Below are 13,381 nucleotides of genomic sequence, written 5' to 3' on the forward strand. Positions count from 1 at the left end.
ACAACAAAAAAATCTTTCAGAAAGATATATATGGTGGGGTGCCTGGGTGGCTCAGTGGGTTAAAGCCTCTGCCTTTGGCTCAGGCCCTGATCCCAGGGTCCTGGGATTGAGCCCCACATCTGGCTTTCTGCTCAGCGGGGAGCCTGCTTCCCTTCCTCTCTCTCTGCCTGCCTCTCTGCCTACTTGTGATCTGTCAAAAAAACAAACAAATCTTAAAAAAAGATATATATGGCATCACTCCATTTATACAAAGTTTTTTAAACTTATAAATGCCACTCTATGTATTATTTGGAGTTGCAAACATACACATATATGTGATAAGGTTTAAATATTTGAATGGAAACACTTAACACCAAATTTAGGCTGGTGATTTCTTCTGGGGCTAGGGAGGGAATTACGACCAGGAAGAGATGACTTCTTAAACTCACTAGACAGCAAACAGGCTATTTAACAATATAATCTTCTACCAGTGATTCTCAACTCCCCCGCGGAGTTTGTTAAAAATACAGATGCCTGGGCCTCACCACTATAGATTCAGAGTCAGCTGGTTTAGGCTAAGGCCTGGGCCGCTGTCATTTGTAAAACTCCCAGGAGATTCTAGGGAGCACTGAGTTCTCACCCACTCAATGAAAGTTTAGAAGTGATGTGTCCTTTTGTATAGCAAAAATATATAATAATGATTAAAATCACTCTTTCATGTTGATATATTGTTTGAGCCACAAAAGCACACGATTTAAAAAATATACATCTTGGATTTTGCTTGACTCATTAAATTAGAAAACCCGGCAGCTCTGCAAGCCTGGGTATCCTTGGGATCCCTGCTGCCCACAGAGCAGAGAACCCTATATGTGCATTATGCAGGAGCGGAAACGAAGTCCAAGCAGCTCAGGGAAACAGTACAGTTTCAATGGTCATGCCAGCAACAGCACAACTGAAAATGACACTCCCACAGGATTGTTTTCCCTGCAGTATGAATTTCACAAGAGCTCCCTTCTAGAGGGCAACTTCTGCACCAGCAGCTTCCTCCTCCTCTGGGCCTCTCTCTCTCCACTGTAATAAAAGGAAAAAAGGGAGAGAAGCCCATCTGTTCTGTCTCTGCAAGGCAGGCTTGTCAGATTTCCGTGATGCCAGGCCAGCGGGTACAGTGGCAGAATCATCCCTTGAGCCAACAGGAGAATAACAGATTGCCTTCTAAGGCAGTGTAGCCTGGGGATGGTCTTGAAGTCAGGAACAGAAGCCAAAGGAAGCCGCAGTGGCCAAGGCCTGACCGCAGGTTTAGTAAATGAGGAAAAGGAGCCCAGGAGCACTGACAGGTTTAACCACCCCACTCACCAGCTGTTCGCCCTCCCCATCCTCTCCCTTTTCTTTCTTCCTTGCCTGCAGGCTCTTTGCTGGGACTTCTGTCCTTATTCTTCCAGGTTTTCTTTAGAAACCAGAGTGGGGAGTGTGAAGGAGTGGATGTCAGGCAGAGATAAAGCAGTTAACTTTTATAGCAGGACAGACAATAAAATAAATGGAATGTAGGAATGTTATGGAAAGAGCCAGATTAACAGAACAATCTTTATGGACTGAGCTACGGTCTCTTAGCAACTTAAACTCAGGTACTCCTAAAGACGAAAGAAATGACCCCTTGGTAAAACAATAGCAACTCCTTATTGCACTATATACTGCACAATCTGTCATCTGTGGAACCTAAGTTCGGACAGGACATTTGACACTTGAGGTCCTGTTAGTCCAGGATCTCAGTACACCTGAGTGTGCGAATATTCTCAGTAAGGAACTTGAAAATCCCACTGGGTCACAAAGGGTTAAGCATGGGATTAAAAGAAAGAAGAGACAGAAAGGAATGAAAACAGCATTGCTGAAATTCATTTCATTAAAGAACCCAAGTTTTTTGTTTGTTTGTTTGTTTGTTTGTTTGAAAGAACTTATTTATTTATTTGAGGGGCACCTGGTGGCTCAGTGGGTTAAAGCCTCTGCCTTAGGCTCAGGTCATGATCCCAGGGTGCTGGGATGGAGGCCCCCCCCCATCCAGCTCTCTGCTCAGCAGGGAGCCTGCTTCCTCCTCTCTCTCTGCCTGCATCTCTGCCTACTTGAGATCTCTCTCGCTGTGTCAAACAAATAAAAAAAAAATTAATTAAAAAAAAAAGAATTTATTTATTTATTTGAGAGAGAAAGAGAGAGCACCAGCAGAGTGAGGGCCAGAGGAAGAGGGAGGGGCCGAGGGGGAGGGAGGGGCCGAGGGAGAGGGAGAAGTGGGCTCAGGGCTCAAGGGAGCCCGAGGTGGGACTCCATCCCAGGACCCTGGGATCATGACCTGACCCGAAGGCAGATGCTTAACCGACTTCACTAGGCATCCCACAGAACCCAAGATTTTTAAATTGGGTATTTCAATAAAATATCCCTGCTAAGATTGCCCAGGGAGTGCCATGCTAAAAGCAGTGACTTCCTTTTCTTAGAAAAGGGAATCTGTGTCACTGAGTGGTTCTTGGGGCTCCTTTGTAGGAAGAAATTCACTTGTAAAGGCTCAGAAAAGAGGACTCTCAATTTTCTCCAGACTGGTGGAACAGGACTAATTCGGAGACATTATAGCAGATGTGCGTGGAAACACACGTGGGCAGAAGCAGGAAGGCCAAGGAATGCTACTGCTGCTCTCATGACTGGCATTAAATTTTTCAACATTTATTTCTCCAAAGCTAATCATCCCAGAGTCAAAAACAAAAGCTGAAGGATTAAGTTCTGTTCCAAGAACAGTTGTGATAATATTAATTATGTTGATAAACAAACTCAGAAACAATCACAATAAATCAGGCTACACTCAGCTCCAGTGTTTGCCAAAAACACCCCAATAACAAGAGAAAAATTACTTTCAAGCTTCTAAAAGAAGTCTAGCCATGAAGACTGAAAGAGAAAAACTAAAAGCTCTAGAAAGGGGCAGGGGAGGCATTTTGCTATTTCCATAACTTTTGTAGTCATTTTAAAATAAAGAAACACTTTAATGACTAATACCTACAAGTGGTTCTCTGGAATTATGTGACTAAGTTATCTGACAAGGATTTGCCTCACACTTAATTAGTCGTTTGTGCCATCATCAAGCAAAGAATGCCAAGACTTTTGCATAACCTGACGTGTTCAGAAGCAAAGACCAGTCAGACAAGTTTCCAGATAGAAGTAAAAATAAATGCAAAAAAACGTAGAGACCAAGATTACATGGAAGAGAGAGAGCTTGTCAACAAAGAAGACATATAATTCTTGGTCCCATGTGCATTAAAAACTCACAGTCCAATTAAAAACCCAAATTAATTAAAAAATTCAACAAATCAATCAAATAAATTAAAAACTTAACATAAACTCTCCAATATCATTTAGCTATCCAAATATACTACTTCATCAGATCATTATGGATTATAAACATGACAATGATAGCTTATATATTTGAGTTTCTTCTGCATCCAGATGTAGAATGGTTATGTCATTAATCTCATACCACTGTGAGGAAAATTGAAAAAGTAATGACAGCCCATCAGTAAGTACATATAATCTAGACCATCGCTTTCTAAACTGGGTTATGGGCATAAATACAGAGAACAAACTGCTGGTTAACAAAGGGGAAGCAGGGGCAGGGGAGTGGGCCAAATAGGTGAAGGGGAGTGGGAGATCTAGGCTTCCAGTTAGGGAATGAAGAAGTTATGCTGATAAAGGTACAGCTTAGGGGATGTAACCAGAGATATTCCAACAGAAGTTAGGTACACTTGTGGTGAACATAGCAAAATATACAGACTTGTTGAAATCACTATGTTGTACACTTAAAGTAGTGTAACATTGTATGCAGACTATACTTCAGTAATAAAATAAAAGAAGATGAAGATAAAATAAACCAGGCTACAGGTGATGGGTGGGTTAAAAAGAAAATAACAGGCCCCAAATGCTGTCATTTAGGCCAAGTCCATAAACCAGGGCTTAATATCTAATTGAATTGCAGTTTCAGCCTCCCCCAGAAATTTGGTCTTAACGAATCAGTCAGGAATTTACTGTTCACCAAAGAGTGTGCCACCGGGGCCCTCTCCATCCTCCAAGGGTAGGTGAAGTAATCTTCATGATAAGACCCCTGCTTTTCCCACAACAATGTTTTCTTGCGCTAATAACTTTCTTGCCTCCACCTTCCTATAAAAACCTTCTCAGAGCCTCCCTCTACTTTTAGATAGGATGCTGCCTGACTCATGAATTTTTTTAAAAAACTATTTATTTAAGAGAGAGAGAGAGATTTAACAGGGGTGAGGGGCAGAGGGAGAAGGAGAAGCAGACTCTCTGCTGAGCAGGGAGCCCAACTCAGGGCCCGATCCCAGAACCCCAAGATCATGACCTGAGCCAAAGGCATATGCTTAACTGATTGAGCCACCCACGTGCCCCTGATTCATGTATGAATCTTTTTTTTTAAATTAATGAATCTTTTAATAAAGATTAGATCTTTAGAATTTAGATCTTCAAATTTACTTAGTTGAATTTTGCCTTTAACAGGCCAAAGGCTGTATTCAAGTTGTTTGTCTTTCCGCAAGGGCACTGACTGCATCTCTTGTATAATTATTATAATGCAGACTTCCCCAGGTTAGGGGTGTCAGCAGATAAAGAAGATATATTAATGCCCAATCTACATCAGATTAGTCCATCTCAAGTCCCATTTTGAGATTCCTCCTCCATTGCTTGGAGATTGTATCCCAGTGGTGGTGTCTACTGAGACAGAGCTCTAGCCCTGCTATCTTCTTTTACACCTTTATTCACATATTCATACATTCACATATTCATTCTTTGGTGATTTCAAGGGCTGGCATCAGGGGACATTATCCACATCTCTCTCTCTCTCCCTCTTTTCTTTTCTTTTTTTTTTTTTTTTGAAGATGTTATTTATTTATTTATTGAGAGAGAGTGTGAAAGCAGGGTAAGGGGCAGAGGAAGAGATAGAGAGACTCTCCAGTACACTACCAGCTGAGCAGGAGCCCAGCCACAGCTCTTTGATCACCATCATTTCCAATTTTTTTTTTTTTACGATTTTATTTATTTGTAAAGAGACAGAGAGAGAGAGAGCAACCGAGTGTGAGAGCAAGTGCATGATCAGTGGGGAGAGACAGAGGGAAAGCAGACGTCCAGATGAGCAGAGAGCCAGATGCAGGGCTCAAACTCAGGACTCTAGGATCATGACCTGAGCTGAAGGCAGATGTTTAACCAACTGAGCCACCCAGGAGCCCCAATCACCATCACTTCCTATAGCAAATGCAATCTCAATCCAAGCTCTCTAATCTTCAGTCAATCAGAGGATCACCTCTAAATCATTTACATATCAAAATTCTAGAGATACCACTGCATTCATCTTTCACCAAGACTTCTTTTTCAGGCCTTGGGCTGGACACTGGGGATATGGCTTAAGTCGAGTTCTACCCATCTCAGTCCTCAGGATTATTGAATTGGGAGAGTGTCTACTTGGGCGATGGTGGGGTTAGGAAGAGAATTCTGATTTCTCAAGATTTTTCAAATAGGAAAGATCAGAAAAGGATTCCGGATATAGACAGCCCTAAACATTCTCAATGTTGCAAGGCTAGAAACTGTAACTGTACTAGATAGATACTCAAGGTAGACCTTTCAGAAATAATATTTAACAATAATTAAGCACTTAATCACAGAACTGTTTCCTGATTTACATGCATCTAATACTGATTCTGTCCCTAATATAGAGCAAAACACTTTACAAACACACTGAAGCATTTGCAATCAGATTAACTGTGACTGCACAGAGAGGTTGTTCTCAACTTCACAGTATCTAATTGTGCCTTCGCAGAGAACTTTGTCCAAGATCCCGCTGCTAATAATTGGGGAAGACAGGATCCTGACCCTGCTATTATGGCTCCAGGCCCTGTACTCTTAACCACCATTCTGCATGAGCTGTTGGTGATACTAGTTTCACTCATCCTTCCATTCTAGAACTCTCTGCAATGCAATAACAATAATTATTTTGGAGGAGGAGTCCTCTGTGACATAAGGGAAAAAAATTCTTGACTGAGTAGTCTGTTCTTCTCCCAGCTCTGTTGATTCACCCTGTGTACAAGGACAAGGGTCTTCCCCTCATTACCTCTCTGTTCCCGCATCTAAAAAATGTTGACATGGAAATGAAGGGTCTCAAAACTTCCTTTCATTCCTAAAATTCAAAGTTTTAGGAAAAAAATTTATATACCAAATTAAGGAGCATCTATTTTAAAGTAAAGAGTACGTCATAGTTTAAATTATAAGTCTTAGTCTATAATGACATGTTTGAGCTTGAATATACCTTAAAGAAAACCCCCATAGGATTTGTGTTTGTTCTTCACAGAGGGATTTAAAACATCGGATTTTGGTAAAATCTCAACTTTAAAATGATCCCATTTTATTCACCCTTTTCAAGAGGATGAGTCCAGCTCTGGCAATGCTTGGAATCATGAAACTCCTCTCCTGAGCCTGAGCAGACAGAGGCGTTTTTCTGCCCTGGCATGTGGACACCTCCCTTTACATTATGATGTGTAGGTAGTGGTGATGGGAAACGGAGAATAACAGAATGCAGACACATAGGAGTAAGACAGGTGGTGGCAGAGGAGAGAGTGGGATCCACCTGACAGAGTGACAACTCCAGCTGCCCAAGCTCATGATCAGTGTTGACTCTGCATAAGGAAATCGAGCTTCACACACATTAGCATGTAAGCGGTTTCCAACTTAGACACAACTTGTACTAACACCCTTCATCTGGCCTTAATGCTACTTCTTCCTTCTTCTCTTTTTTTAAGATTTTAGTTATTTATTTGACCGAGAGAGAGCACAAGGTGCGGGAGCAGTAGGAGGAGGGAGAGGAAGAAGCAGGTCTCCCGCTGAGCAAGGAGCCCAGTGCAGGGCCCAATCCCAGAACCCTGGGACCATGACCTGAACTGAAGGCAGACGCTCAACCAACTGAGCCACCCAGGCATCTCTTTTCCTTCTTCTCTTGCTCCAATTCTCACCTCCATGTGTTTGAATTACTGCCCAGACAATAGCTTAGAGTAGGAAGGATCCCTGCTCAGACAGGAGTGGGGACAGAAAGGCTTGCAAAATGGAGTCTGATTTCTTGAGCCTCTTAAGCTAGGAAAGACCAAGAAAAAGAACCCAAGATGATAACATCTCTAAATAATCTCAGTGATATGAAGCTGGACCCTGACACTGTATTAGATACTCATAGTGTTGATAGCTAACATTTACGGAGAGCTTACTAAATACCACGCTTATGTGTGTTTATCCCATCAACCCTATGAGATAGAAACTGATATCCCTGTTTTTTAAGAGAACAGTCTAGGCCGAGAAAAGCTATGTAAGAGCTGTGTTACAAAGTCAGGCTGTCTGGTTCCAGAGTCAATGCCCCTAACTACTACCCCATGTTGCCTTGCTGCAGAAACTTTCCTGGAAACCCAGAATGCATCTTACATATAAAGAAACTGAGGGCAGTGATGTTAAGATGCTTGTCTACATCCATGTAGCCTAAAGGAGTTGTCAAGAAAACCCAGGAAGACCCAGGGCTCAGTCGTTTAAGTGGCCAACTCTTGATTTCCGCTCGGGTCATGGTCTCAGGGTCTTGCAATCAGGTTCCTCACTGGGCACAGAGTCTTCTTGAGACTCTCTCCCTCTCCTTCTGCCCCTCGCCCCAGCTCTCTCTTGCTCTCTCTCAAATAAATAAATCTTAGTAGGAAAAAAGAAAGAAAGAAGGGCACTTGGGTGGCTCAGTTGGTTAAGCATCTGCCTTTGGCTCAGGTCATGACCTCAGGGACAGGGATCCAGTCCCACATTGGGCTCCCTGCTCAGTGGGGAGTATGCTTCTTCTCTGTCTGCCTCACCCCCCGCTTGTGCTCTCTCTCTCTGAAATAAATAAAATCTGAAAGCAGGAAAGAAAAAGAGAGAAAGAAATAAATAAAGAAAGGAAGAAAGAAAGAAAGAAAGAAAGAAGAAAGAAGGAAAGAAAGAAACGTAAAACTCCCAGCTTCTACAACAGTAATTCTTCTATCTTTTGCTGACTCTGACTGGATTGAGCACTGGAGACGGGAAGGGGAAGTGTCCTGAGCTTCATGTAGCAGCTGTTCAATGTCCTTGCTAGTTCGTTGCCCAGCTCTGGGAGGTTCTGGCTTTCCTGAGAAGTGGCACCCAAATCATAGTCAGGCTAAATATCTCTATCAGCAGGGCCCAGGTAAAGCCCCACTGTCCTTCCTAAGACAGTTTACCCACTTTCAAAAACAACCAAAAAGCCACTCCTCCTCAAAGATAAAAAACATCTGCTACCCTGAGTGGAACTTGCTCCAACTCTGATGAGCTTTTCTTTTTTCAATGTTTCTCTCTCTCTCACACACACACATACAACACACACACACACCCTACAGTATGTAGGCTCTTGAACCAGATTGAGAAAGGCCTAATCCCAGCCCTACCTTGGTACTGGGGCGACAAAGGAAATTGACTAAGCCTTTCTGTGCTTCGGCTTCTTCCTCTGATAAATGAAAATCAACTTCACAGGGTAGTTGTAAGGACCTATAGTGAATTAATACTTACCAAGCATTTAATGTTAGCTGTTATCACAGGCAACATTAGTTCTGCCAAATTAACTCACCCTGAGAGATGGCTTATAAACGTTTTGCTAAGAAAACTTTAAAAATGTCCTGAGTCAAATCAGCATCCGTGGGAGTTATATGTCTGAAATAGTCCAAGATAGTCCAGCATGAACGTTAGTATTCCAAGATCTGGACTTTTCAGTCTTTCTCTCAGTATAACCTGAGGATACAGTTTTCATTCTTCTTGAGCATCCTAGAGGTGAGTATTAAAATGAAACACACATAAAAAATAAAATACGAAAGAAAAGAAAAATACACACATACTAACTTCTTGATAGGAGAAAAATAATTTTCAAAGGTACTATACTTATAGGGAAGTATATTAAAAGAACAAAATAGCCCTCTTTATATATGAGGATCAGTAAAGAGACCAGGTGCACAGTGGAGATGGCTTGGCACATTACTGTTGAAGTAGACCCAAGCTTCTAAGCTTATGAAGTTCATTATCTTATATGCATAACAGGCCCAAACTCTGAAGCTGCAGCCTTTTCTCCTTCTTTTTCCTTAAGCAAGGTTAAATTCTGCCACTAAATATCCCTCATCCCCTATGTTAATTTCTGTGAAGGAGTGATTGCCAAGTATGGGTTTGCGTAACTCCCTATACTGTACCCAGTGCTCAAGAAGTCGGGGGATGAGGGTAAAAGATTTGTTCTCCAGGTCATGTGAATCTCAACAGTTCTGTGTCTTTAGAAAAATTTCTGCATGTTTTGTTTTAATCAGATGAAACATTTATGTACATGTACGCTATTCTTTGTTTTGTTTTGTTTTTAAAGATTTTTATTTTTATTATTTACTTGAGAGTGAGAAAAAGAGAGAGAGAGAGCATGAGTGGGGGAAGATTAGAGGGAGAAGCAGACTCCCTGCTGAGCAGAGAGCCCAGATGGGGACTCAGTCCTGGGACTCCAGGATCATGACCTGAGCTGAAAGCAGTCTCTTAGCCAGCTGAGCCACCCAGGTACCCCTGTTCTTTGTTTTGGTTGATATGTTAACATATGGTAAAATACACCAAACAAAATCATGATAAACCATGATAAACCTGATAAACCTGATAAACCTAAATAACTCAGAGGTATTTAGCCTTCTCAATTAATTCACATAGATATATTTCGAATGCTTCATTTTCCTGATTAGATGGCAAAAATAGTTTGAGAAAGTATCAGAATCAATCATCACTTGAAATGTGTAGTGCAGGCCTTCTAAAAATGAAGCTATACCTATTGATGAGTTGAGAACCACATTATGGTTAAATCAGATAACAGATAGGAAGCTGCAGTCTAACTTATTACATTCCATCTTCCTGGATAGTAATTTAAATTTAAATAAATTTTATTTAAATCAATTCCATCCCAAAGTATGTGCATCATTACAATCATTATGAATTGTAGATGGAGCAGATTTAGGTAAATAATACTCAGAGATTAGAAGGATAAATTTAAAAAAAAAACACCTGTCATCTTGTTCTGATTACTCAAAGAAAACATCACATAAAAATTACCATTTGGAGAAGTCTGTGGTACAAAAAATGACTCTGTGACCTCACAGAAGGGTTATTCTAGGAAGAAAGTTTTCAAACTAATTTTGTCAAATCAACTTACTAGATTTTCTAGACATTATATTGATTCATTTACTTAGTCCTAATAAACTTTTGGTTTTTTAAATAAGGGCAGTAAGAAGAAATCCAAATATAAATTTCCAAGAAGTTAAATCAATTATTAATTAGCACTGTGAAATTTCACCTTGCTTCCTTGTCATCAACCTACATTTAAAATTTACTTTTATTTTATACTATGCTTCAGGTTTTTATTCTAAGGAGCCATATCATCAAAATCAATAATGAATCCACATAAAATAGTTACATGAAGTTCTGACTCACAGAAAAAATTCAGAGAAAAATTATTTGGACATAAAGAAGCCACTTTTTTAAGACAACAAAATTTCTGATTTCTACTCTGCCCCAGTTACAGACTGAATATAGACATTTATAAAATTAAATTAATATAATGGCATTTTTCTTTATCATCAGCACCAGAATCTTTTTTTTTTTAACTTTTTAAAGATTTTATTTATTTATTTCACAGACAGAGATCACAAGTAGGCAGAGAGTGGAGGAAGCAGGCTCCCCAAGGAGCAGAGAGTCTGATGTGGGGCTCGATTCCAGAACCCTGGGATCATGACCTGAGCTGAAGGCAGAGGCTTTAACCCACTAAGCCACAGAGGCGCCCCCAGAATCTTTTTTTGTTGAACTTACTTCCATTCTCTCTTGCCTGCCTCTGACCTTACCATCTCGGATAGCAGAGACAGACAGACAGTATTTGCTTTGTTCTGGGTGTGGTCTTATCTACACTGGGGAGAACAGCAGAGGAAAGCAGGATGCATGTGTATGATCAAAACAGAGGAACGCTAGCAATTTTATGGGTTTTATACTCAGTGGTGCTTCATTTTTATTTCCTGTGATTTATGTCTTAATCCTTAATTGCTCCATTTTGCAATCAGCCACCAGCTGCAGATAACATGGGTCACGGTCACCAGGTTAGTCAGCCTCATATTCCTGACACCGTTCTGCTCATTTGCCAATAGTGTTCAGACAGAAGCCTCTAAAGGGTCCCAATAAGCAGAGAGCTGGGTAAGAAAAGCTGGTTTTAAAGCCGTGGTTCTGACTGTGATCCCTGAGCCAGCCATTCCAGCATCACAGGGGAACTAGACTAGTCAGAAATGCAAATTCAAGGGGCGCCTGGGTGGTTCAGTGGGTTAAAGCCTCTGCCCTTCAGCTTGGGTCATGATCTCAGGGTCCTGGGATCTAGCCCCACATCGGGCTGTCTTCTCCGCAGGGAGCCTGCTTCCTCTTCTTTCTCTGCCTGCCTCTCTGCCTACTTGTGATCTCTGTCAAATAAATAAATAAAATCTTTAAAAAAAAATGCAAATTCAAGAGTGCCACCCCAGACCTAGCAAATCAGAAACTCTGCAAGTGGGGTCCAGCGACCTAAGTTTTTAACAAGCCCTGCAGGTGATTTTTTTTTTTTTTTAGATTTTATTTATTTGATGGAGAGAGAAAGATCACAAATAGGCGAAGAGGCAGGCAGAAAGGATAGGGGGATGCAGGCTCCTTGCTGAGCCTAGCACCCGATGTGGGGCCCGATTCCAGGACCTTGAGACTAGGACCTGAGCCGAAGGCAGAGGCTTAATCCATTGAGCCACCCAGACACCCCAGGTGATTGTGATACACACTGAAATTTTTTTTTTCCCTCCAAGATTTTTTTTATTTATTTATTTGACAGACAGAGATCACAAGTAGGCAGAGAGGCAGGCAGAGAGAGAGAGAAAGGGAAGCAGGCTCCCTGTGGAGCAGAGAGCCCGATGCGGGGCTCCATCCCAGGACGCTGAGAACATGACCTGAGCCAAAGGCAGCGGCTTAACCCACTGAGCCACCCAGGCGCCCCTACACACTGAAATTTGAAAGTCACTAAATTAGACTGATTCTCTAATGTCCTGATGCTTTTTATTTTTTTTATTTTTATTTTTTAAAGATTTATTTATTTATTTATTTGACAAGTAGGCAGAGAGGCAGGCAAAGAAAGAGAGAGGAGGAAGCAGGCTCCCTGCTGAGCAGAAAGCCTGATGCGGGGTTCGATCCCAGGACACTGGGATCATGACCTGAGCTGAAGGCAGAGGCTTAACCCACTGAGCCACCCATTTGCCCCCTGATGCTTTTTAAATGGATGATGTGTTGTTTTTATCATAAAGTTCCAAAGGACCCAAGGTATTGTTCACAAGACATTATCTTGCATAGCTATGAAAAATTAGGGGAAGGTATTTGGGCAATTGTGGGTATTTTTAAAGAGCATAATATTTTAAAATACAACCAACTTTGTATTTATAAGCATAGAGTCTGGGTAGAGAAAAGATGTGAATCCCTTTTCTAAGACCTACAACCTACTGAGGCAAAGACTCTCTGGGAAAGTTTCCAAACACTTGGCTTACCATCATCACAGTGAGGTACACTCATTCATTCATTCACTCATTCTTTCTTTCATTCATTCAATGGAAAAGCTGAGCTCATTTGTGCCTGGTAAAAATCCTTGCCCTCACAGAGTTTATATCATTGCTTAGCCAGGTCAGGAAGAGTTAGGGCTGACCCCCCAGGGCAGCTTAAATTGAGCAGCTGCATGTTTAGTGACCACAGGACAACCACGCCCTCCCTACTTCCATCCTTTTCCCGACGCTTTTCCTTTCTCAGGATCTCCCAAATTCCAGTATGGAATTTGGCATAACCAATATTTACTACTGCATTTAGAGAATCAACAAATTTACCTCATATTTAACTATTATGAATGAATTCAAGAATTAATGAATAAGGGGTGTCTGGGTGGCTTAGTAGGTTAAGCCTCTGCCTTCAACTCCGGTCATGATCTCAGGGTCTTGGCATCCAGCCCCGTATTGCATTGGGCTCAGCTCAGCAGGGAGCCTGCTTACCCCTCTTCCCTCTGCCTGCCTCTCTGTCTACTTGTGATCTCCCTCTGTCAAATAAATGAATAAATAAATAAATAAATAGGAATTAATGAATGAAACAAAGCAAAACAAATAATGAATACTTTTCCTCTTTCTTTATCAGACTTCTTTAATTTTTAAAATCTTGTTGCTTGTCTGGGTATAGTCTGTTGTTGTTTAAGGGTTTTTGATTGTTGTTTTATTTATTTTTTTAAATGAGCATAGTGTTATTTTTATGAGAGTATTTTTTG

At 41.2% G+C, this 13,381-nt stretch overlaps 1 long non-coding RNA gene across 1 annotated transcript in view; it reads right to left on the reverse strand.

The window, feature by feature from the left end:
* LOC132027961 (uncharacterized) overlaps positions 1 to 13,381 on the reverse strand; it is a 61,104-nt gene that overhangs the window by 17,361 nt on the left and 30,362 nt on the right. The gene's annotated exons all lie outside the window — the stretch shown is intronic.

This window comes from Mustela nigripes, chromosome 12, assembly GCF_022355385.1.
Source record: "Mustela nigripes isolate SB6536 chromosome 12, MUSNIG.SB6536, whole genome shotgun sequence".
NCBI lineage: Eukaryota > Metazoa > Chordata > Mammalia > Carnivora > Mustelidae > Mustela > Mustela nigripes.